We start from the raw sequence: 24,138 nt of genomic DNA, 5'->3' as shown, positions 1-24,138 counted from the left end.
TTTGATGAGGTTTGGAAGGGATATTAAGGGGTCTGAGAGGTATAGCAAAACGTCATTGGCATAGATGCTCAGTTTGAAGTCTTTTAGGCCTTTGGAATAGCCTTTAATACTAATATTATTTTGAATGGCACATGCAAGGGTTCAATGGCCAGGGCAAAAAGGAGAGGGGAAAGGGAGCACCCCTGTCTAGTTCTTCTACCTAATACAAAGAACTCAGAGTTTTCACCTGGAGGTCTAATTTTAGTTTGAGGAGTTTGATATAAAGCTCTAAAGCCATGCATAAATTAATTGTAAAGACTGTATTTTGGGAGTAATAGTTCCAGATATGACCAACTGACACTATCAAAGGCCTTGTGGATATCAACGCTGAGAATAACTACTGGGTTTGCGTGTAGGTTAGCATCCTGTATTATATTTGTGACAATCCTTAAATTGTCCGTGATCTGTCTGCCTGAAATAAAACCAGTTTGGTTCAGGTGGATTAGTGAGGTGATAACCACAGCCATTCTGTCTGCCAGCAAACGGGCAAAAATTTTTAGGTCATTATTTATAACTGATATTGGGCGGTAGTTCTGTGGTGAGGTCTGATCTTTATGGGGCTTGGGTAATAGACACATATTGGCTAGAAACATTTCCTCTGGGAATGTATTTCATTGTAAAATATAATTGTATAGTTTGGATAAATGAGGGGTCAAAATATGGGATTTTTTTTTATAATATAAGGTAGAATACCCGGCTGGACCAAGTGCTGTGGAAGTTTTTAGGGACTTAATTTAAACTTTAAACTTTATTTCAATAGCAGTACATGGTGCATTCAGTTTCTCAATTTGCTGGACAGACAGAGTGGGAAGCAAAATGTCTCCAAGCCAATCCAGAGAAAAATGCCTTGGTGGAGAATGAGGAGCAGACAGTAAATTCTTGTAGAAATCAGTGAAAATTTCCATAACATCTTTCCATAACATCTTTAGAGACTAAATTTCTGGTAGAATTGCATATCTTATAGACATTTAGGGGGTTTGCAGATTATTTTAGCTTTCTAGCAACATGGTAAAGACAGAGTTGCTATATAATAGGAATTTTGCTTTGGACCATTTAAAAGGTCTTTTCTGTGTCAGTAGAAAATAATGTGTCAAGGGCTCTTCTTTTATCTTGGATTTGATTATATAAATCTGGAGACGGGGATTGGAAATGTTTGTAATATAGTTTGTCTAATTCTTTAGTTAGGGTATTAATATCAATTAATTTTGATTTATTTTTGGCTGAGGCTGTATTAATTAGGTGACCTCTCATAACTGCCTTATGTGCTGTCCATAAAGTGGTAGAAGGTATGTCTGGAGTTATATTATGAGTAAAGTAATCTGCTAATTGTGTTGGAAGTTGTTGGGTAATAGTGGGGTCTGTTAACAGAGAGTCATTAATACACCATTTATATGGAGTAGGGGCCATGCCTATGTGAGAGGAAGTGAAAGAAGTGAAAGAAATTATGTGATGGTCAGACCAAGGGTACGTATGGATGTTAGCATTAGATGAGTTAGCTAAAAGGATTGGGGTTCCAAAAATATAGTCTAATCTTGCATAGCTTTCATGTGGATGAGAATGAAAAGTATAAGCCCTTATGCCAACATTATGTGCTCTCCATGTATCTATTATTTGCAGGTTGTGTAGGGAGTGGGAAAGAGATTTAGGGAATGCCTTGATGAAGGGACAACTCTACTTCTATCAAGTATGGAATTTGCTGCTAAATTAAAGTCTACCCCTACTATTAGGTGGGGGAATGATATCTGTCAAGAATATCATTTATTTATTTATTTTTTAATGTAGATTATGCCTCATTTGGGGCATAAATTGAGGCAATAGTGATTTGGCGACCTTTAAGGATGCCTTTCAGATCAGGAATCTACTCTCTGGGTCCTTGTATATGTTGAGTATTTCCATGACTAGTGATCTCCGTATAAAGATGGCAGTACCACGGTCTTGCTTGCTATAAGACTTGTCAAAATATTGCGGGTGATTATTGGTGGCGAAGTGGGTTTCCTGCAGTAAAATAATATTCCCTCCTAATCTTGTATAGTTATATATGCTTTTTTACATTCATTAGATGAATTAAAACCTTGAACATTGTGCGATAATACTTTAAGTCCCATTGTAATAATCATAGATAGAGATTGATCTGATATGATAGTAAGCGATATTCACTATAGTAGGGACCAATAAAACTAGAATTATATAACCATAGTGTTTATTTATATTATTCTTAAACTTACGACAAATGGAGAATAGAGTGTCTGTCAAGCAGAACAACAGAAATGATAATCTTAGAGAAAATATCAAAGTTGCATTGCATAGGGTTCAGCATATATAACACCTTATGGAAAAAAAAAAAGATTTTTTGTTAGACCTTTTAAAAAACTTGTAAAAATAGACTAACTTAGAAAAACTATGAGAAATAATATATATACCCTGTAGATTGGGAGTCAGGGTGTAGAACACCACCTGACCAATAACCATTTTGGTGTGGACAATAATGTTCAAAACTCACAAAAGGAGCTCTATCCCTTAAATCAATAGATAATGTGATCAGTCACATAAGAATTGTCACAAACTGAACCATGTTTTGGGATCCCATTGTGTGTAGGGGGGTCAAACTAACGAAGACGGAGCAGATCAGCCTCAGTGGAGATTCTATAAAACAAAAAAGTATGTGCATGCTGTATATCATATATTGAAAAAGAGAAAAATAAAAATATATAAATTCGTATAAAAGGTAATATATCAACTAGAGTCCTTTTTAAGGAGTAGATCAGTTGATTACTTTGAGCTGTCATTTAAACTTGCAAACTTTCAAAACGTTAAGAACTTTTCTTAAAGTTTCATATTTCTGAAGGGTTGTCGCCATCGTCTTTGATCGTGGCTGGGGTAGCCCAAATAGGTGAAGTATGGGGAGTAGTAGGAGATCTTGTAACTGCAACTGAATCCAAAAGTTCCAACTTTACCAGGAGATCTTTACCTTGCGAGACATTAAAGACTGTGTAGATAGTGCCATTGTATGGTACTCTTCATTTAAATGGAAATACCCACCGGTATCTGATGTGAGCAGATTGTAATACAGAAGTTATTTCCTTCAATTTGCTTTCCAGTGTAGCTTGGGAGATGTCAAAAAAAAAAAATTTGGATTTTTGTACCATCCAATTCAATGTTGTGCATGTCTCTGGTTGCTCTTAATATGCTTTCTTTTGTGATGAAATCCTTCATGCACAGAATGATGTCAAGTGGAGGTTTGTCCGGAGGTGGTTTAGGACGCAAGGGCCTATGGATTCTGTCACAAGCAAATGAGGATGGAGGTGACTCAGGAAGGAGATTGTGAAACTGTTTAGATACTGCAGGCATCAGGTCAGAGATTGTTTCTGGGATGCCACAAATCCTTAGGTTGTTCCTGCAGTTTCGATTATCCAAATCTTCCACCTGTGATTGTGAATATGAGTAGTTTTCAGTAAAAGTTCTTTCTAAGATCATTATATGCAAGTAATAGCTCATCATGCTTGGGTTCTAGAATGTCTGTGCGTCCCCCTAGGGTTGCTATTTCTTGTGTGAGTGTTCTTGTTGTTTTTTGGAGCTCATACTGTATTATCAGCAAGTTTTTCATAAATCTTAGTTAAGCTGGCATCTAAATCAGCTTTTGTGAGCTGAGAGGAGTACTCACTGTTATTTTGTGTGGTAGTAAACTCCTGCGGGAGGTTGCATGCTGTTGTAGGAGAGTGTGCAGGCTGTGGAGAGCTGGTGCCATTTTAAGCCATTTTGTTCTTCTCCTTATTGCGTAGCAGATAGGTGGTCAATGAGTGTTGTTGTGAATAATGTTGGTGTGCCTTCTTGCCCGAAGGCCTACACTGGTGTGTCCTGCAGAGGTGGTGATGAAGATTGGGTTGGTTTGCGGTGGTATCTCCCTGCATATATTTATATGTAGACGTGCTACAATACTATTGTGGGGTGACAAACTGTCAGGTGAGGGAGCTGTTGCACCCTGATGATACAAGTGACAGGCATAGGGGAAACAGGCCAAAAGGAAGATCTTTGGGTGTAGAAAGATGGTCCTACTCTCAGGGCTGGGGCTGAGAACTGCTATTCTGGTGGCTGTAGAAACTTAAGTGTTTTCCTGATGAGGACTGCAGGTGGCAGTCAAACAGGCTGGGCAGCTCTGATGGCAGTGTAGGGACCGATTCAGGCTCAGAGGTGTTACGGAGGCCACAAATAACACTACGGTTGGGTGTAGCAAAATGGCGGCCACACGTGGCTCTGAGGACAGGGCTGCGACTGCTATCTGCACCTCAGACGGATGTGGATATCAGTCACAATTCCCATCAGGGGCCCTGATCTGCCAGGCCGGGGTGCTCCGGTGGTGAGATGGGGCCTGAATTGGGCTCAGAGGAGATGAGGGGGCTGCGAGTGTCTGGCTAGGTGAAGCAAGATGGCTGCCACTTATTTGCTGGGTCCTTAATGCTTCTTCAGGCTGGTATACAGGAGCGGCACCACAGGGACTGCAGGCAGCGGATGTCAGGATGAAATGTTCTGGTGATCTTGCCAGTTAGAGGAGCGAAGGTTGGGACTTTAAATGAGACATGAGTCTCCATCCCTGTGCATACATAAAACAGGAGAAGTGGGACTTTGAATGAGGTGAGCAAAAAGGCCAAGAGATCAGTCACCGTATAACAAACCATTTATTGATTGACAATAGCCTAGTGGCACAATATAGGTCCGAGTGTGCATAAACAGTCAAGTAATATACATATACATCCTTGTATATACATGGTAAACATAAATGACAAAATTCCCAAATGATGCAGGGCAAGAAATATTTAAAAGTTATAACATCCATAAAATGCATAAAGTCACAGCATTGGTATATAAAAGCCTGTAGGTGTGTAAACCTAATGAGGGAATGGTGATATGGTGCATGTGGTAAGCCCGACGCGTTTCGTGCATCAAACACTCTTCAGGGGCAATTAAGCACCAACATGTAAAAATGAAATAGAAAAGAGAAGAAAAGAAAATAAAAAGAGAGGGATCCAAATGAGTAAAAATTTGATGTGCATAAAGGGAAAGGAGCTATGCATATAGGAGAGGCAAGAAGCCACAATCCCAGATGTAAACTTACATGCCAAAGTAGTGCAAGCTCCATGGGGTCCACAGTCACAGGCCACCGACTGAGTCAGGTCCGGGAGCTGAGGGAGGAGCGCTCAGAGAGGGGGAGAGCGAAAGCGCCAGGCGCATGCAAAGGGTCCCCATAGAGTGGTATGTCCACATTGGTAAAGGAGGAGGGTGGTGAATCTGTAGTAATAATAAGAGTAATGTGTATAAGGTATGCTCCTAGGCTGACAGGAGCCCCAAGTCACAAGGTATATATGGTAGAACATGTAAGCATGTAATAACCCCCTTACCTATGGATAGTGGGTAATGGCCACAGATATCTTGTCCAGTGATAGACGTGCTGCCTATAAAAGGGCTAACAAAGAAATGGGGGCCTTTATGTGCACCTAGCCACCCCCCAACAGAGAAACTCCCCCCAGCGTTAATCAACGCAGACCAGGCGAACCGAGGCCTCCTCCAGTGCAGCGGCACTCGCCGCCCACAGCTGCTGGGGACGCCGCCGACCACGTATCTGCACGGATGGTAAACACAACGCCGACATCGGGACAAACGTCACGTTCACGGCATGGAGGAATGATGCTGACGCAGGGAGGGGAACCCGCCCCAATCACCCATCCCCCCGAGGATGACGGGGAGAGGAGGGGAAGGGGGAGGGACCCCACCATGCGTCGCAGCTCCCGGACGCCGAAACAGGGAGGTAACCATGGAGACGTGGACTCCCTGTCAGAGGCACATTACAGAACTGCACCAATGGGGGAAAAAGGAGAAGTAGAAAGAGAAGACCGATGGATAAAAGGATGCATGTAGACAAAAATAAAAATAAATATAAAAAGATATGTCTCATGCTAGACAACCCCCCTTGGGGGGCCACCTATTCAGGGCAAGTGTCCTGTGGACTGATGTCCATGTTGGTGAGATCACCCAGAGGTCTCAAAGCACACCTCCATCCCTATATCGAGTCAGAGGAGCGAAGGTTGGGACTTTAAATGAGACGTGAGTCTCCATTCCTGTGCATACATAAAACAGGATCTTGCCAGGAGGGAGCTGGGCGCAGGTGAGCCAGTAAGGCCAGGGGGCAGTGGTGGTATAGAGGCCGGGTGTAGCAAGATGGCCGCTATTCCCCGTGTTTAGGCTGGAGCCGCAGACTTTCCTTCAGGCGGCTGGAACCGAGAGAAAAAAGCACCCAAAATATTATAGTTACTATATGGGCAGTATTAAATCAACTGTACCAGGCCCCATTTTGAACAGGACTCCCACCAGCCATTTAAAAATTAAATTCAGTTCTGGCAGATGTAAGCACTGCTAATTTGTTTCTGGAAAGCAAAGATTAATGTTTTTTTTTAATCTCATGCTTTCCAGGGTAGAGTAGAGATCCGGGGTCTTATAGAGCCAAATGTCTTCATAAAGAGGACCTGTCATGCCTTATTTCTATCACAACGGATGTTTACATTTCTTGAGACAGGAATAAAAGTGATAAAAAAAGGACAATGTAAAAAAAAAAATTGAAAGCACCCCCATTCACACTACGCATGTGAGGTAAACATTATAGCATGAGCAATAATTCCAGCAATGTTTCTTGCTTAAAAAAATGAACTTAAATTGGGGTTCCACCCAGGGGGTCCATTAAAAAAAAAAAAAAATTAAAAGTCAGCAGCTACAAATGTTTTTTTGTTTTTTTGTTTTTAATTTTTCAGGAATGTTTGTTTTTTTGGGTGGAACCCCACTTTAAACAGAAAGGACACATACAGATGACATCCATTCAGATCCATCTAAACGGAAAGGGATGCAGACCATAATGGGCATGGATATAGGCAGATGCAAACGAATGATCATCCATTTACATCCGCCTACATCTGTGTCCATTAAGGCCTATTTTTTAAATGAACAAACCTGCGTCCTTTTTCATTTAGACAGATCTAAACGGATGTAAACAGCTTTACATCTGTTCCGTTTAGGTCCTTTTAAGGGAAGAAGCATATTGCTGTTTATATTTTTACTACCTATGATTTCTTCAATATCAAAAAAAAAACCAGATGTATAATGGATGTGAACTGAACTGAAAATGGATGTAAACTGAACTAAAATGAAGATGAATTTGCAAACTGATGTAAACCAGATCTGTATTCATCAGTTTTTTCTCAGCAAAAAATGTGACTGAACTGATGACACCCGTGTCAAAGGGCCTTGAAAGGGCTCTAAAACTCTCTCGCTGTCACAGTCAAGTGCCAAGCTTGGAGACTAGTAGCTATAGCAGTAGAGTGGTTCCAATTAAGCAGCATGATAAGTACATGAACAAGTCACCCTGACTGATGAGCGGGCTCACCTGAGGTGCGGTGCGTAAGCACTAACCGGTCTTCACCAGAGCTCCTGATGGTAGAGATAGGTATTACTGTGTGCTAGTGCCATGTCACAGTCCTCAGGATCTTCCCACCAGGAGCTGCACAAGCCAGGGTCTGGTAGCAGATGCAGCAGGTAGGGATCAAGCAAAGCATAGTTGGTAAACAAGCCAAAGGCCACTAACAAGTAGTTGCAGGTTGGGATCAAGCGGAAGCGTAGTTGAGGAACAAGCCAAAGGTTGGTAATGAGTGGTAGTGAAGATACGGATAGCAGTAGGAGTGACAAGAGAGAGATATTAGCTAGAGAAGAGCACAATAATCTGGCAACCAGGAAATGCAAAGGCATGACTTAAATAGGAAGTTCATGGGAAGAGCAAGGAGATCAAAGTTCACCAGAAACAAGCTAGAACACAAGGTTGTGTAAGGTGTAAGCATCTCAGGTAGCTCAGCAAGAAAAGCTTCTGCCAGACACAGCAGAAGTTGCAGGTTCAAATTTGCCAAGGCGGAATGATATTTTAATGTTGCATTTTCTTTTCCAACACTATACATTTACGAAAAGTTTAACTTTTGTCTCAAATGTCCCTGTTCTTGCACTGCTGCAATGGATCTAGGTAGTTTTTACCAAACTTGAGACAGATATTTTTTTTGATGAGCAGACATTTCCTTGAGTAGCATTAACTGTTTGCCGACCAGCCATCATTATATTGATAATAGTCTAAACCCTAAATTCACAGGTACCATGAATCATAAATGCATTGAATTTTTAGATGTTGTCCTTATAGGTGAAGGAGAGCACATCTCCTCTGGCCTGTACAGAAAGCCTTCGGCTGGTAACACCCTGCTGAGGGCTGATTCTGGTCACCCCAGACATACCATTAAGGGCATCCCAGTCGGCCAATTTTTAAGGCTGAGATGTGTATGTAGTGACGATTCCACTTTTTTGAAAGAAGCCTCTGATATGAGAGCACAGTTCATGGACAGGGGTTATACAGTCTCTGTCCTTGATAGGGTATTTAATATAGCATGTAAAACTGAGAGAAAGCATCTCCTCTAAGACAATGTCAGTGGACATAGGAACGGAGGTAAGAGACTTCATGAATTGGACAAATCTATTAACATTCCTATTTTTTCCACCTCCTATAGCCTAGAATTCAATAAAATCAGAAATATGATTGAAAAAAATCTCCCGATATTATACAATGACTCTATTATGCCCAATTGTTATCTAAGGGCATTAAATTTGTGTCTTGCAAAGCCCCCCGACCATCGGTGGGTTATTGTCCCCCAGCCTTTACACAAGCAGCTCACATTGCCCACATTGGTTACAATTCAAAGGATCTTTCTGATGTGGGGGCAATGGTTGCTCCTGTTGTCCACACATACTATGTGGTGACACCATTCATTCTAGCTCTTTGGATAAAATGTTTAGAGCATTCACCTTTATTAACGGTAACACTAAATACATATATGTTATCACAACCTGCAGACTGAGGGACAGGCTATATGACCATGTTTACGATATTTCTAAAAATCATTCTACTAATGTAGCGAGGCATTAGAACGTGTGTCATAACAAAGATGTTAGTAGTCTGCAGATTCAGGGAGTAGAGAAGATCGTATTGCCTAAAAGGGAAGGTGACAAGTTTAGGTTACTCTGCAAGAGAGAAGTACACTGGATATTTCACCTCAATACTAGGCAGCCTTCTGGTCTCAACTTTAAATGGGACATCACACACTATTATGAGTAGTATACTATTATTTTTCATCTCCTATTTATTCATTCTACTCTGGTTGGTGCCCCTTATTTACATTAATTGTTAGTACTAACATTGATTATACCTCCAAATGGAGGTTGGGTTTTGTTTCCTTTTTCCATTGATCATTTTCGTTGTTGGTCTGTTTGTTTTACCATCTGTGTTCTGCTTGACTCACCATCTCCGTTTTCTGCTACGATATCTTTCTTTTTTCTGTCAGTTTTTCAGTCCTTCTTTGTTTTATGTGTTCTCTTCTGATTATTCTTGGATTATGAGAGACATGCATTTTTAATACATGCTATTGCCATTACCGTTAAGCAGAAAAGAATCTTTTTGATATTTATTTCTATTCATTTTACATTCTGTGTTCTGGCTATACAGCATGATTTCATATATGCACGTCTTCTCGTTTGATTTATAGCTTTCTCAAAAAAATTTTTTTTTTATAGTCAGTTTATCTATTTTCTGGCACATGTCCATGTGGACATTTATATGATTGTTCTTATATACTCAAGTGTTTCCCTCATTTTGAGTATAATGTGTCGATACGTTATATACATTCTATGTTTGCACTTTCTCTTTATATCATCTAGAGTTTTTACCATAGTTATACCATTAGGGTTTTTTTTTTATACATGCGTTTTCCATATATGCGTTTTTTTATATGCAACTTTATATATGTGTTTTTTTTTTTTTTTTCATATGCTACTCTATTCCATCAACCATCATACTCTATATAATCACATAGGGGTGTCTTTGATGTTTAATGTTTATTCAAGAGGACAATATTGGACTGAAAATATTGATGCACGGGTGATACATAACTTTGTTTTCGCCCAGGTGCACATGCTGGTTTATGCCGAATTTTGTAATACATATGTTATGTTTTTATTTTCTATTTTGTGTCATTTTTCTTCTACATCGCACTTGTGTTCTCCTTTTCTTTCTTTTCACATTAGATATTTACCGTTGCTATCACTTTCTTTATGTGGTATTTTTGCTGGGTGGAGGGGAATTTTCTTCTCTCCTCTCCACCCAATGGTTAATTCCTTAGGTGGCCACAGGTGCGTTTCTCATTGGGATCTAATGACAGACATGATTTACTCATTTGGTTAATATGTTTAATTATATTGTTTGGTATATATATCTGTATGTATCTTTAGCACTCCACCATATCTGGTGTGAAACGCGTCAGTAGCTGTGCAGTTGGTCTGTATTGCCCTGTGATGCTTTGATATTAATTTTTTAATAAAGGTGAACTTTTTTGGACTGCGGCTATCCAGTGTTCTATTTTTCCATTATCTCTGTTGCAAACAGAGCCAGCACCCTGCCTGATTGAGGAGACAGCTGTATTTAGGAGAGGTGATCACTTTGGAGCGGTGCGGCTCTTCTGTGCAAATTGCCGTAGCTGTACGGCGGCTCGTGCAGGCGCAGTTGCGCTCTCGCGCCCGCTGCAGGAGTGTTCCAGTGGGTCGGGTGAACTCGATATCCGCCAGTGACCAGAGATCACCTATTACAGAGGCAGAACGGGGAACTGCCTTTGTAAACAAGGCAATTCCCCGTTCTGACAGGTGACATGTCAGATCTACTGTTCCCAGTGATCAGGAACAGTGTCATGTCCCTGGCAGCCGATCCCCCCTACAGTTAGAACACACCTAGGGAACACATTTAACCCCTTGATCGCCCCTAGTGTTAACCCCTTCCCTGCCAGTAACATTTATACAGTATTCAGTGGCTATTTAAAGCACTGATTGCTGTATAAATGTCAATGGTCCCAAAAAAGTGTCCAATCTGTCCTCTGCAATGTTGCAGTCCCGCTAAAAATTGCAGATTGCCGTCATTACTAGTAAAAAAATAATAATAATAAAAATGCCATAAATATATCTCCTATTTCATAGACACTATAAATTTTGCACAAACCAATCAATATACACCTATTGTGTTTTTTTTACCAAAAATATTTAGAAGATTATATATCGGCCTAAACTAATGAATACATTTGGTTTTTTTACATTTTTTTTTGGATGTGTTTATAGCAAAAAGTTAATATTTGTTTGTTTATAGCGCAAAAAATAAAAAATGCAGAGGTGATCAAATACCACCAAAAGAAATCTATTTGTGGGAAAAAAAAGAACGTCAATTTTGTTTGGGTACAACGTCGCACAACCACGCAATTGTCAGTTAAAGCGACGCAGTGCCGTATCGCAAAAAATGGTCTGGTCATTAAGGGGACAATGAATGGCCTGGTCATTAAGGGGGCTGCAGTGATTAAATAAACTTTATGTTTAAAAAAATTCCTGCAAGCTTTCTTGGTAATTAAAAGGCTGTACCGATTGCCTTTTCACTGATATTTGTTAGGGGTCCACACCTAGGTAGAATAGCAATGGTGATGATTTTTTTTCCACTTATAGTTCAACAGAATTCTGTTGGGAAGATCAGGCATGCAGAGCAGATGAAAAGCTCAATTTGTATAACTGAAATACCTGACGAAAAATAGCCTATTTGCAAGATGTTAACACAAGGGTACATGTAACTTCACCCATCAAAGACATCAGTAGATGAATCCATTTGCAAAATAAAGATACAGCAATATAAATGTTGTATGTACTGTCTTTATTTGTATCAAATCACATCTAATGAGCCACACCCACATGCAGATTTCCACAAAATACCATGCCAGACAGAAGTTAGACAATGCAAGCTTGTTAATCAACCTAGTTTCATTTGTTAAGAGTTGTGCAATCTTTTCAGGTGAGTAGTTATCTCTACGTAGGCTTTTGTCAGCCACGCAGAAGGATTGTATTCTTTAGTTTAAATAAAAGATGGTTTTAATACCAGAGATGTGAGCCAAGAGACCTGATTTATATTACTTGCTTAAGGCAAGTCTATTGTGCCTTCCCCTAAGACAAGAGACCTTTGTAATCACACAATTCTTCAACACCATATTATATAAAAAAGTACTGTATATCTTATGTGCAATGCTATATTAATATCATTGGTTTAATTTTTAGAATAACTTACAGCTGAATTCCTGGGCAAATTTTGTTTTCCCATGCAGTGGGGCTGTGCCCACATGAGTTAACTGCTTTCTTTTGTCTAGGGCAGGGGTCTCCAAACTATGGCCCCCCAGTTGTTCAGGAACTACAATTCCCATAATTTGAATTAAATTGAAAAGGGGTATGGCGCTCCCTATGGGGTTGAATGGGTTAGTGTATGGGGGGGTTTAGGTTATGTTATATCCCCAGGTGATTTCCCCACTATGATCCTAGTAGAGGTACCTAATACCAGCAGGAAAGATTAGTTACCAATTATAGGTCTATAATTATATATATATAACAGCAAAAATAAATAAATGATTAGACAAGGAGCTGTCTTCAATGGTAGTTCGAACAGACCCTATAAGTAAGGGATGTATGCTGAGGCCCCTACAGCTGTGATAGGTCTGCACCATATACCACCACAAAGTGAAGTGGCTATAACATATAAATGTAAAACATAATGTGCTCTACTAGTGCAAATAGTATCCAAAGCATATAATAAACTCTGCCTAAACAGTGCAAATAAATGTATAAATATAAATGTATTGCAAAGAAATACACATCACAATCAAAGTCCAGTGATCAAATAATTGCATCTCGAACTAGTTAGTGCAGAAAAGAATCAATTAAAAATTTTTTTGTGGTTATAGTCCTTAGAGTGAAAAAACTGTTCAAACCCAGTGTTCCAAGCAATTTTCTTAGCAAAAGAAAACCGTGACTTGAGTGCTCTCAGATAGTTCCTGTGACTTTTGTGCTCCCCCTTATGGGTCCCCACTCACCGAATCCAACAGCCCCAGAAGGGGCAACCAGCGTAGGGTATCTCAATCACGATCTCCTCTCCACACCAATCATGTAGGGCATTCGGGATGATTTCTGTGCTGTTGGTTTTCCCAATGGCTTCCCGGATCCACCAGCCCCAGACGGGGCAGACTGCATGGGGTATTACGATCCCAATCTCCTCTCCACCACAGTCCTACTGAGCATCCACCTGATGAGTGTAGAGGAGACTGTGGATGGTGGTTTTATGTGCAGCAACAAAAGTGAACGGCAGTGTCCTGCCTGGAAGCCTCCTGGCAGGGGAAGTTACCTGTGATAACACCCAAGGACTGTTTAACTGTGATAGCAGTTCTGGACTCTGCAAGTTGGGAGCCATTGTGAACACCTTAACTCAATATTAAGGAAATCACCCGGATGCTCAGTAGGACTGTGGTGGAGAGGAGATTGGGATCGTAATACCCCATGCAGTCTGCCCCGTCTGGGGCTGGTGGATCCGGGAAGCCATTGGGAAAACCAACAGCACAGAAATCATCCCGAATGCCCTACACGATTGGTGTGGAGAGGAGATCGTGATTGAGATACCCTACGCTGGTTGCCCCTTCTGGGGCTGTTGGATTCGGTGAGTGGGGACCCATAAGGGGGAGCACAAAAGTCACAGGAACTATCTGAGAGCACTCAAGTCACGGTTTTCTTTTGCTAAGAAAATTGCTTGGAACACTGGGTTTGAACAGTTTTTTCACTCTAAGGACTATAACCACAAAAAAATTTTTAATTGATTCTTTTCTGCACTAACTAGTTCGAGATGCAATTATTTGATCACTGGACTTTGATTATGATGTGTATTTCTTTGCAATACATTTATATTTATACATTTATTTGCACTGTTTAGGCAGAGTTTATTATATGCTTTGGATACTATTTGCACTAGTAGAGCACATTATGTTTTACATTTATATGTTATAGCCACTTCACTTTGTGGTGGTATATGGTGCAGACCTATCACAACTGTAGGGGCCTCAGCACACATCCCTTACTTATAGGGTCTGTTCGAACTACCATTGAAGACAGCTCCTTGTCTAATCATTTATTTATTTTTGCTGTTATATATATATATAATTATAGACCTATAATTGGTAACTAATCTTTCCTGCTGGTATTAGGTACCTCTACTAGGATCATAGTGGGGAAATCACCTGGGGATATAACATAACCTAAAACCCCCATACACTAACCCATTCAACCCCATAGGGAGCGCCATACCCCTTTTCAATTTAATTCAAATAATCAGCGGAGAATCCTTAGGGAAGCTCCTTTAGAGGGGCAGCATACCTAAACGATTGTTCTAAGCGCAGCGTTCACATTTATTTTACAATTCCCATCATGCCTAGTCATGTCTGTAAATGTCAGAGTTTTACAATGCCTCATGGAACGTGTAGTTCTGCAACAGCTGGAGGACCGTAGTTTGGAGATCTCTGGTCTAAAGGATTGGAAAGGGGAGATATACTTACCTAATCCTCCGATCCTCCCTCCACAAGACTGGTCCCTGTGGCTCCTGCTCCCCCCAGGCTAACTGGCGGAATGTTCCTGACATCATCATGCTTATAGACCTGCTCTGGACGTAAAGAATTTGGGAACAGTACACTGCTGGATCGTGGCGGAGCGCTGTTAGCCGCTGCAGAAGAGGATCAGGTGAGTATACAACATTTTTGGTCGTCCCTAGACAAAACAAGCAGTTAACTCATGCAGTGCGGGCATAGCCCCACTGCATGGGAACAAAAATTGCTGGAAGTTCAGCTTTAAATAAAAGAAGAGTCAGCTGGCATAGATCCCATTGTATGTGGTATTTCCATAAATCTGATTGATCTTCCTGCATTATTAACAGTTCTGTTGGTTTGCACTTTTCCTGATAGGCCATTTTACATCACATTTCACCTCCAGCCAGAAAACACATCCACGCTACATTCTGTATCAATACACACCAATATACCTTAGTTCAAAACGCTACACTACTTATTTGCATACTACATAGTCTTACGCCAAGGCTAGCAGATGTACTATGAGCACACTTCTTCTCTCCTTCTTCTCTTCAGACGCATCATCACCATGTTGCCGGGTTCCCATCTTTAAGTCCAGGATACATGGAAGTGCATACTTAGATGTGACATTCACCAAAAGCAAATATTCTGAATTCAGTGGTAAGAAACCATTGTATAATCTTATTTAGTACAATAGAAAATGTAGCTGAGGGAAACAATAATGGTTATATTGAAAATATTATTACATTCAATAACATTGTGCTAATGTTACACTATGCATACAGTTTCTCCAAACCCTGCTGGAAAACGTATTTGCTTCCTCTTTCAAAATGCATTACTAAATCCCAAACTGTATATGTTTTGCACAAATTGGCTATAGAAATTCCATATCTGGAGGATATTGGGGCAAACCTGGTCCTCTACACCAGCTATATTGACAACATCCTGATCACCTGGGATGGTTCAGATGCCATGTTAGAAGCGTTCATCGCCTAATGTCAAAGCAATCCGTTCAATATTGAATTCACTTATGTGGTGGATAGTAACATGTTGGTGTTTCTAGATGGAACTGGAGTTTTGATGCAGACCTCAGAATGTTATTCCAACAGTTTTGTAGATTAAGAAGGACCTGCACTCAAATTGAGGACTTTGATAAGCAAAGTATAATTTTGAAACAGAAGTTCTTAGACAAAAGTTAAAGTAATGACTTGAAAAATGAGGCCTGCAAAAAATATAGGGGAGATTATCTTGCAGAACATAAGGCCCCCATAAAATAGCCCATATCAAACAGAGAGTTAAAATTAATTCTGTTTAGTAAATAGTTTAGCAATAAAGCTTTAGAGATAAAAAGAGTTTTCAGTAAATGTTGGAACATCTTAAAACAAGATCACCTTCTCTCCAATGTTATAGTACTGACAGACCTAGTATTGTTTTCAGAAAACCAAGAGACCTCAGAATCCACTTTGCCCCAAGTAGGGTAAAACCGTTTAGAAATAAGAACTCCACATCGTTATGGAGTTCCCTATTTCACCACAAAGGGAACTTTCAATGTGGAGTTATCAGCTGTGGGCATGTAAATATATGTGGCATAGGTGTGGATGAGTTCACCCCATCCAACAATTTATAAACTGAGTCTCAGTTTGTAGCATATGTGTCCCTGTGGTCTACTATATGTGGACTGAACTTCACATACTGTCAGAATACATTTTAGGGAATATAAGAAGAATATCCTGAAGGGTTATAATAAACATTCTGTCCCTCATTCTTTTTTTGAGTTGTACAACAAAGACCCTGATGGCCTTACGGCGGGAGTCAGCAACCTGTAGATCACAATCTACCAGTAGATCACGGACAGGTGACTGGTAGATCGCGGTCTGGGCTTGCTGACCTGCCATTCCAGAGCATCACACAGTGTTCAATGCAGAGGGACTACTTGTAATGTTTAAGCTGTAGTAGGGAGCAAGAGCCACATAAGCTGATGCCTTCACTGTATTGCTGGCTCCTGTCCCATGCAGAGTGATACCAACTGCACTCCACCTCTTATCCCGGCTAGCGGTCTCCTGAGTGGTGCCAGCAGAAGGAAAGAGGAGATCTTCAGGTTAGTGTGAAGCAATACACTGGGCATAATAGTATAGGGCTGCTTTTACACTGATGTGTTGCGGTTTACCCACACCACAAGTGCAGTGCAGTGTACCTGCAGCTTTCCTGTGGGTTTGCTGCACTTAGGCATAGACTTCTATTAAATCCTACGGGTTTGGTGCACTTTCAGAAAGTGCACCACACCTGCAGAATATAATAATAGAAGACTATGGAAAAGTGCAGTTAACCCAGGAAAGTTGCACATGCACTGCGCTGCACCCGCGGTGTAGGTAAACTGCAGCACATCAGTGTGAAAACAGCCTTATAGGGGGGCTCAGAACAGTAAGGGCTCATTTACATTTGCAGTTTGGGAGTAATAAAACCCCATAGTTAAGACATGTTTTTATCATCCCCGCCCCAACCTAGGGGTTTTCTCCAGTTCCCCAATATCCTTTTTATGAACTGGTGCCTAAAAGTGAACTGCATATTCCAGATGAGGTCTTAAATGATTTGTACAGGGGCAAAATGATGTCCCTCTCTCTGCAGTCCATGCCTCTCTTAATACAAGAAAGGATTTTGCTTGCTTTGGAAACCGCAGCTTGGCGTTGCATGCTATTATTAAGCTTATGGTCTACCAGAACACACAGATCCTTCTCCACCATTGATTCCCCCAGTTGTACTCCCTCTAGTATGTATGATACATGCATGCATATTCTTAGCCCCCAAATGCATAGCTTTACATTCAGCAACATTAAATCTCATTTGCCACATAGTTGCTCAATTAAATAGTGCAGTGAGGTCGGCTGGTGAGTTGGAAACATCCTGTAAGGACGTTATTCCACTGCATAGCTTGGTGTCATCTGCAAACACTGAAATTGCACTTTTAATCCCAGACCCTATATCAATTATAAATATATTAAAAAGTCCCAACACTGAACCTTGGGGTACACTACTATTAACCTTGGACCATTCAGAGTATAAATCATTAAACTACTACTCTCTGAATATGGTCTTTTAGCCAGTTTCCTATTCATTTACAAACTGATTTTTCCATGCCTGTAGACTTCGGCCAACAGAAGCCAGCCTTTTACCCGGCTTTGGTTGGATGAGCATGCTGAAAAAACAGCAGCTGACTGGGAACTTATCAGGGCTCTCAGCCAATGGCAGAACACAACAGCTCAGCGGGGGGTCGTTAGTACAGCGGCTCCGACCAGATGTCACGTACCTGAAGGGAGACTGAAATGATGAGGTTGGCCTATCTTGTAAAACAGAAGGAGCCTAGGGACAGGAGGAACATGAGTACCTGCAGATGAAGACCCGGAAGCTTGTAGCAGGAAGTCGCAGCTGGTCGCAGGACCGTAGTCGCAGACACTCAGATGGCAGCGTTGAGCCAAGCAGGAAACAGGAACAAGGTCACAAGGATAGCCGGGTTCGGTAGCATACGGGCAGCAAGGTACCAAGGCATCAGGCCGAAGCAAGGTCAGATGGGAAGCCAGGATCAGGAGCCAGAGATCAAGTATAACAGAGTCCAGAAGCAGAGTCAAATGGGAGCCAAGGTCAGCAACAGGTATCAGACAGGATAAACACAGGATTCAAGGTATCAGGAGCACAGCTGAAGACCAGTCAGCACTGATCAGTGGTTAGGGCACCCTTTAAATAGGCTGTCTGGCACCAATTGGCACTAGGGACGCGCTCCTGCACGTGCACGCTGTCCGCTGCGCACGCGCATAAGCGACTATGGGCATGTGAAGTTGCCTGCGAGCGTGCGCATGCGTGCAAGTGTGCGCCAGGTGGTTCCCAATGGTTTCCTTACATTACCCCCCTTATAGGCAGTCTCTGAATGCCCACTATGGACTTCTTCTCAGGGTGGAGGTAAAGATAGGCTTGAACCAATCGTGGAGCATACACATTGCAGGAAGGTTCCCATGAATTATCTTCAGGGCCATAGTCCTTCCACTTAATGAGGAACTGAGTTTGGTCCCTTCACTTCCTGCAATCCAGGACAGCTTCAACCTCAAATTCCTAATTTCCTTCAACAGGCAGTGGAGCAGGAGTCTCAGTTTTTCGAAACTGAGGAAAAGGATCAGACACAGACCGTTTCAAGAGGGACACGTGAAACACCGGATGAATTCTTAGACTCTCCGGCAAACTTAGCTCGAAGGCTACAGCGTTAATCCTCTTGTTTACAGGGAATGGGCCAATGTACCTTGATCCTAATTTCTTTGAGGGGCAAGCCAGCTTTAGGTTTGCAGTAGATAACCAAACCTTATCCCCAGGTTTCAGGTCTAGATTACCCCTCCTCTTTTTATCATAGAATCTTTTGTTATTTGCCTGGGATTTGATGATAGCTTCTTGTTAGATCTCCAGAACGCCAGATGAGCTTGTACTGCTGGTACCGGATATTCTTGGGGAACATCAGGCAAGAAGGATGGGTGAAACCCATGGTTAGCAATGAAGGGTGTTAGTTGGATAGAAGAATGTATTAAGTTATTATAGGCAAACTCCGCTAACGGCAAAAGAGATGCCCAGCCGTCTTGTGCAAATGAAGAGAAAGAGCGCAGATATTGCTCCAGGGTCTGGTTTGTTCTCTCTGTTTGACCATTAGTCTGAGGGTGATAAGCAGATGATAAACAGTGTTTAATGCCCAAGACTTCACATAAGGATTTCCAGAATCTGGAAGTAAATTGTACCCCATGGTCTGAAGTGATGTTAACCGGAATACCGTGTAGACGTACTACTTCCTTGACAAAAGAAGAGGCAGTTTTTTGTAGCGGAAAGGGTACCCTTTAGGGTCACAAAGTGGACTAGCTTGGATAATGGTGGTAAATCCCTCGGATGGGGGTAACTCCACAATAAAGTCCATAGAGATCATGCTCCATAACTTATCAGGTACCGGAAGAGGTTCCAACAGGCCCCAATTCTTAGCTCTATCAGACTTGTTCCGTAAACATGTTGTGCAAGATTGGAAGCAGAATCTTGCAAAAAAGAGGGCCCATCTGGCCTGGCGGGGTCTTAATCTTTTTGCTGCTCTCAAATATTCAAAATTCTTGTGATCAGTGAATACAAGAATAGGGTGTGCAGCTCCTTCAAGCAACGCCATTCCTCCAGGGCTGATTTAATAGCAAGTAACTCTCGATCACCGACATCATAGTTCCTTTCCGGGGCACTTAGTTTCCTGGAGAAAAAAGCGACAGGATGAAGTAGGTATTTTGTCCCCTGTCGTTGGGACAGCATGGCTCCTACAGCAATTTCAGAGGCATCAACCTGCGTTACAGAGTTCAAATGGCATCACCAGGTACTCAAAGTTTAACAGTTTCAGAGTTCAGATTGATGCAGAGGAGTAGTTCTCCAGGACTGGGTGTAGGAGGAAGACAGAATTCTCAGCAATAATTGGAAGGAAAGGGCCCTGTGGCCCAATTGATGAGGGAGTTATGTGCCTTCAACCAGGGTTGCACAAAGATAACATGGAACAGAGGGGATGTAATGACATCCAAAGGTAAGAGCTTTTGATGCCCAGAAGCTGTAAGACACAGGATAGGTTCAGTCTCTAAAGTGACAGGTCCAGATTTGATACCTGAACCATCCGCCAGGTGGACGAGAAGCTATTTCTCTTGGCACATAGGGGCAGTTCATGCATGGCTGCAAAGGAAGAATCCACAAAACAACTACAGGCCCCAGAGTTCACAATGGCGGAAACAGCGAGGGTCTTTCCTGCTAACTGGAAAGAGACTGGCAGCAAGGTGTGGTTTGGGCTGGAATACAGTGCAGCAACTGTAAGAGATGGAGGAGAGGGTCTCCTACGATGTCTTTGGGGAAAAGTCTGTAGAAAGTATCCTTCATCAAGTATAACAAAGTCCAGAATCAGAGTCAAATTGGAACCAAGGTCAGCAACGGTTATTAGACAGGATAAACACAGGATTCAAGGTATCAGGAGCTCAGCTGAAGACCAGTCAGCACTGATCAGTGGTTAGGGCAGCCTTTAAGTAGGCTGTCTGGCGCCAACTGGCACTAGGGACGCTCTCCTGCGCATGCACACTATCTGCCGCACACGCGCATAAGCGCCTATGGGCATTTGAAGTCGCCCGCGGCACGTGAATGCGCACAAATGTGCGCCAGACGGTTCCCAATGGTTTCCTTACACCGGAGCTGAAAGTTCTTTTTCGTTGAACCAGCTAGGTTGAACAGAAAAAAAACCTCATAGTGTGTACCAGGCTTTACACATTAGCCGTATGTGGAGAACTGTGTCAAATGCTTTTGAAAAATCTAAACATACTACGTCCACAGCCACGCCTTTGTCTAAGGTTATGCCCATCTCATAAAAGGAAATCAGTTTTGTCTAACAAAATCAACAGTGATAAAGAGAAATATTGTATATTGTAACTCTTGGCCCTTTTAGATCAGAGGAATGAACTTCGGTCTGTAAATGAGGTCAGTTTAACCACTTAAAGACTAAACCTTTTTTGACACTTGTTGCTTACAAGTTAAAATCAGTATTTTTTTTGCTATAAAATTACGTAGACCCCCCAAACATTATACATATATATTTTTTAGCAGAGAGATCATTGCAATATTTTATGTATTTCCCCAGCAGTCTTTCAAAAGCAATTTTTTGGAAGAAAATACACTTCAATGAATTAAAAAAAAAACTAAACAGTAAAGTTAGCCTAATTTGTTTGTATAATATGAAAGATGATGTTACGCCAAGAATCGTGATCTTGATTCTAAGCAAAAAAATTGTGATTTTCATTCTATCCAGAATCATACAGCTATAATCTTTTTTTAAATATAGATAACACACTGGCCTTACGCCAATCCAGTGGTACTATGCCAGTCATTAATGAGTCCCTAAAAATGATAAACAATGGCTTTAAAATGACAGAGTTCAATTCTTTTAGGATCCGTGGGTGGATGCCATCTGGTCCAGGTGCTTTATTCACCTTTATTCTGTCTAAATATTTCTGGACCATATCAATTTTGAGCCAATGTGGATCATTTGGGGCTAGGTCAATATAATTTCCATTATGAACAGGAGCTCCCCATGCCCCTTTGTATACACAGAGCTGAAGGTATTTAATAAATTTGCCTTTTCTTTGTCCCCAGTCACCCACTTCAGATTATTTTGTAAAGGGCCTACATGCTCAGACCTGATGTTTTTACTATTAATAAATTTGAATAATTTTTTGGAGTATGTTCTACTTTCTTTCGCAATCTGTCATTTGTTTTGAAGCTTTGCACCCTTTATTTCCTTTTTTACAAATTCTGTGATATTCTTTGTAACATTTTTATATTTTTTAAAAGCTTTTTTCTTATTATTTATAGCTTTTTTAACTTTGGATATGAGTCACATAGGTTTTATTCTTAGCCTTTAAACGTGTTGCTTATGGGAATATATTTTGCAGTGTGTTGACATACAGTGGCTTTGAAGAATTCTGTTCTGTTCTGTGTTTATCGATGCCAATATTCCCTCCTCCTAAGGCTGGATTCACATGTATGCACTTTTAGTGCTTTTTGCATTTTGCAGATTTGCACTACAGAACGTGTTCCATAGGAAACCATGTTAAATGGACTGTAGCGCAAATCTGCAAAATGCAAAAAGCACAAAAAATGCATAGGTGTGAACCCAGGGTCAGGACCAGTTCACACTGGAGTGAGAGGAGAGGCTCTTTACAGGCGCTATGTAGTGTGAAAGCAGCCTAAGACGTAAAATATCTTGCACTTCCCCAAAACCACCACCCCCAAAACTAATTAAAAAGAAGAAAGAAAAGAAAAAAAAAACACAACAAACAAGCTCAATAATTTACTTTTATTTTGCCAGCAGAAACTTAATTGTGTACATTAATTTACTAGCTTCAAAAAAAATTCTACAGGATATATGGTGCTACATTTAGCAATCCAGCCTAAGTCTTGGCTAGCAGCCCTCATCCTTGGAAAATTTGCTCTAAAGCCCCATACACACTATCAGATTTTCTGATGATTTTTGTCTTCAGATTTACCAAAACCATGTAGTGCAAGGGCCTGCCTGATTGCATACAAATTGAAACTCCTAAGGTTTGACCTCATATTTTATGGTTTTGGTAAATCTGGAAAGAAAAAAATCAGCAGAAATCTGATTCTGAATGTGTATGGAGCTTCAGACTTCATGTACACTAACTTACTCTGGCAGCTCCTAAACTTGAGTTTAGGAGCTTTTGACGTTTTTTTGCCAAAGCTCCTAAACACAACTCCATAAAAGCCTATGTGCCATGTACACATAGGCTTTTAGCAGAGTTTAGGAACTTCCGTGTTTAGGTGAGCTTCAACCTCCCTCTCCTGAAAGCGGAGATATCACATTCAGGATAGGAACGTTTTGACCACCAGCTGCAGTAAATGTAGGCTAGTGTACATGTCAGTTTAGCAGGATTAGATGAAATTGTAATTCAGAATATGAATTTTTGGAACAGTCAGATGTATTAATTGAGAGATTCTTAGATAAAGGATATGAATATCCATTTTTGATAAAAGAAAGGAATAGACTATTAAGGAAAAACAGACAAGATTTACTACATCCAACAAGGAAAGAGAAGAAACATGAAGGCATCTGTAATTTTATTACCAATTTCAATGTGCAATCTAAAGGAATAGAAAATATTATAAGGAGTTACTGGCCAATATTGTTAAGAGATGAAGTGTTCAGAAAAATACTTCCCAGATATCCTAAATTCACATATATAAAAAATAGAGCAATAAGGAGGAATTGTTAAGAATATTGTTGATCCACCTACAAGGTCAAAAATGTTTTTAGGTATGAAAGGCTTCTACAGATACAACAAATGTAAGGTTTGCAAAACGACAGTGAGGAGGAAAGAGAGAAGATTGGAGTTAAATTCCTTTACAGACAATAAGAATTATGATATAAAAAATTTGATCACTTGTGATTCCTCTCATGTAATATACGTATTAGAATGTCCATGTCAGATGCAGTATGTCGACAGGACCACTAGACAACTAAAAGTGAGAAGTTGTGAACATATAAAAAAAATCAAAAAAGGAGTAGAGACACACAGTGTGTCTAGGCACTTTAAATTGAAACATAATAAAGATCCAAGTTTGGTAACTGTTAATGGAATTGAAAGAATAGAAGGACATTGGAGAGGCATGGATAGATTAAATGAGGTGTCGAGACGTGAGACCCATTGGATCTATCTTATGAATACTTTATATCCAAATAGGTTGAACATTGACATAGACCTGAATTGTTTTCTGACTTATTTTTAGTTGGAATTCAGTTGGAGACTAGTGTTCACCCATATACTGAATATTTCAGGTGGACATTTGACTATAATATCCATAGAAGTTTATAGAGGGGAGTACCCCTTTAAGTCATGAGAAGACCTCTTTAAGGTTAAGGTTTATTAGTTGACCCCTTTAAGAAAATAAGAGTCTATGGATTTAAGTGAGCCGACCTAGAGATGTTCTTTTTTGACGTATTTTATAAATA

The sequence above is a fragment of the Aquarana catesbeiana genome, linkage group LG02 (assembly GCF_042186555.1).
Source record: "Aquarana catesbeiana isolate 2022-GZ linkage group LG02, ASM4218655v1, whole genome shotgun sequence".
Taxonomy (NCBI): domain Eukaryota; kingdom Metazoa; phylum Chordata; class Amphibia; order Anura; family Ranidae; genus Aquarana; species Aquarana catesbeiana.
This window is presented reverse-complemented; position numbering follows the sequence as displayed.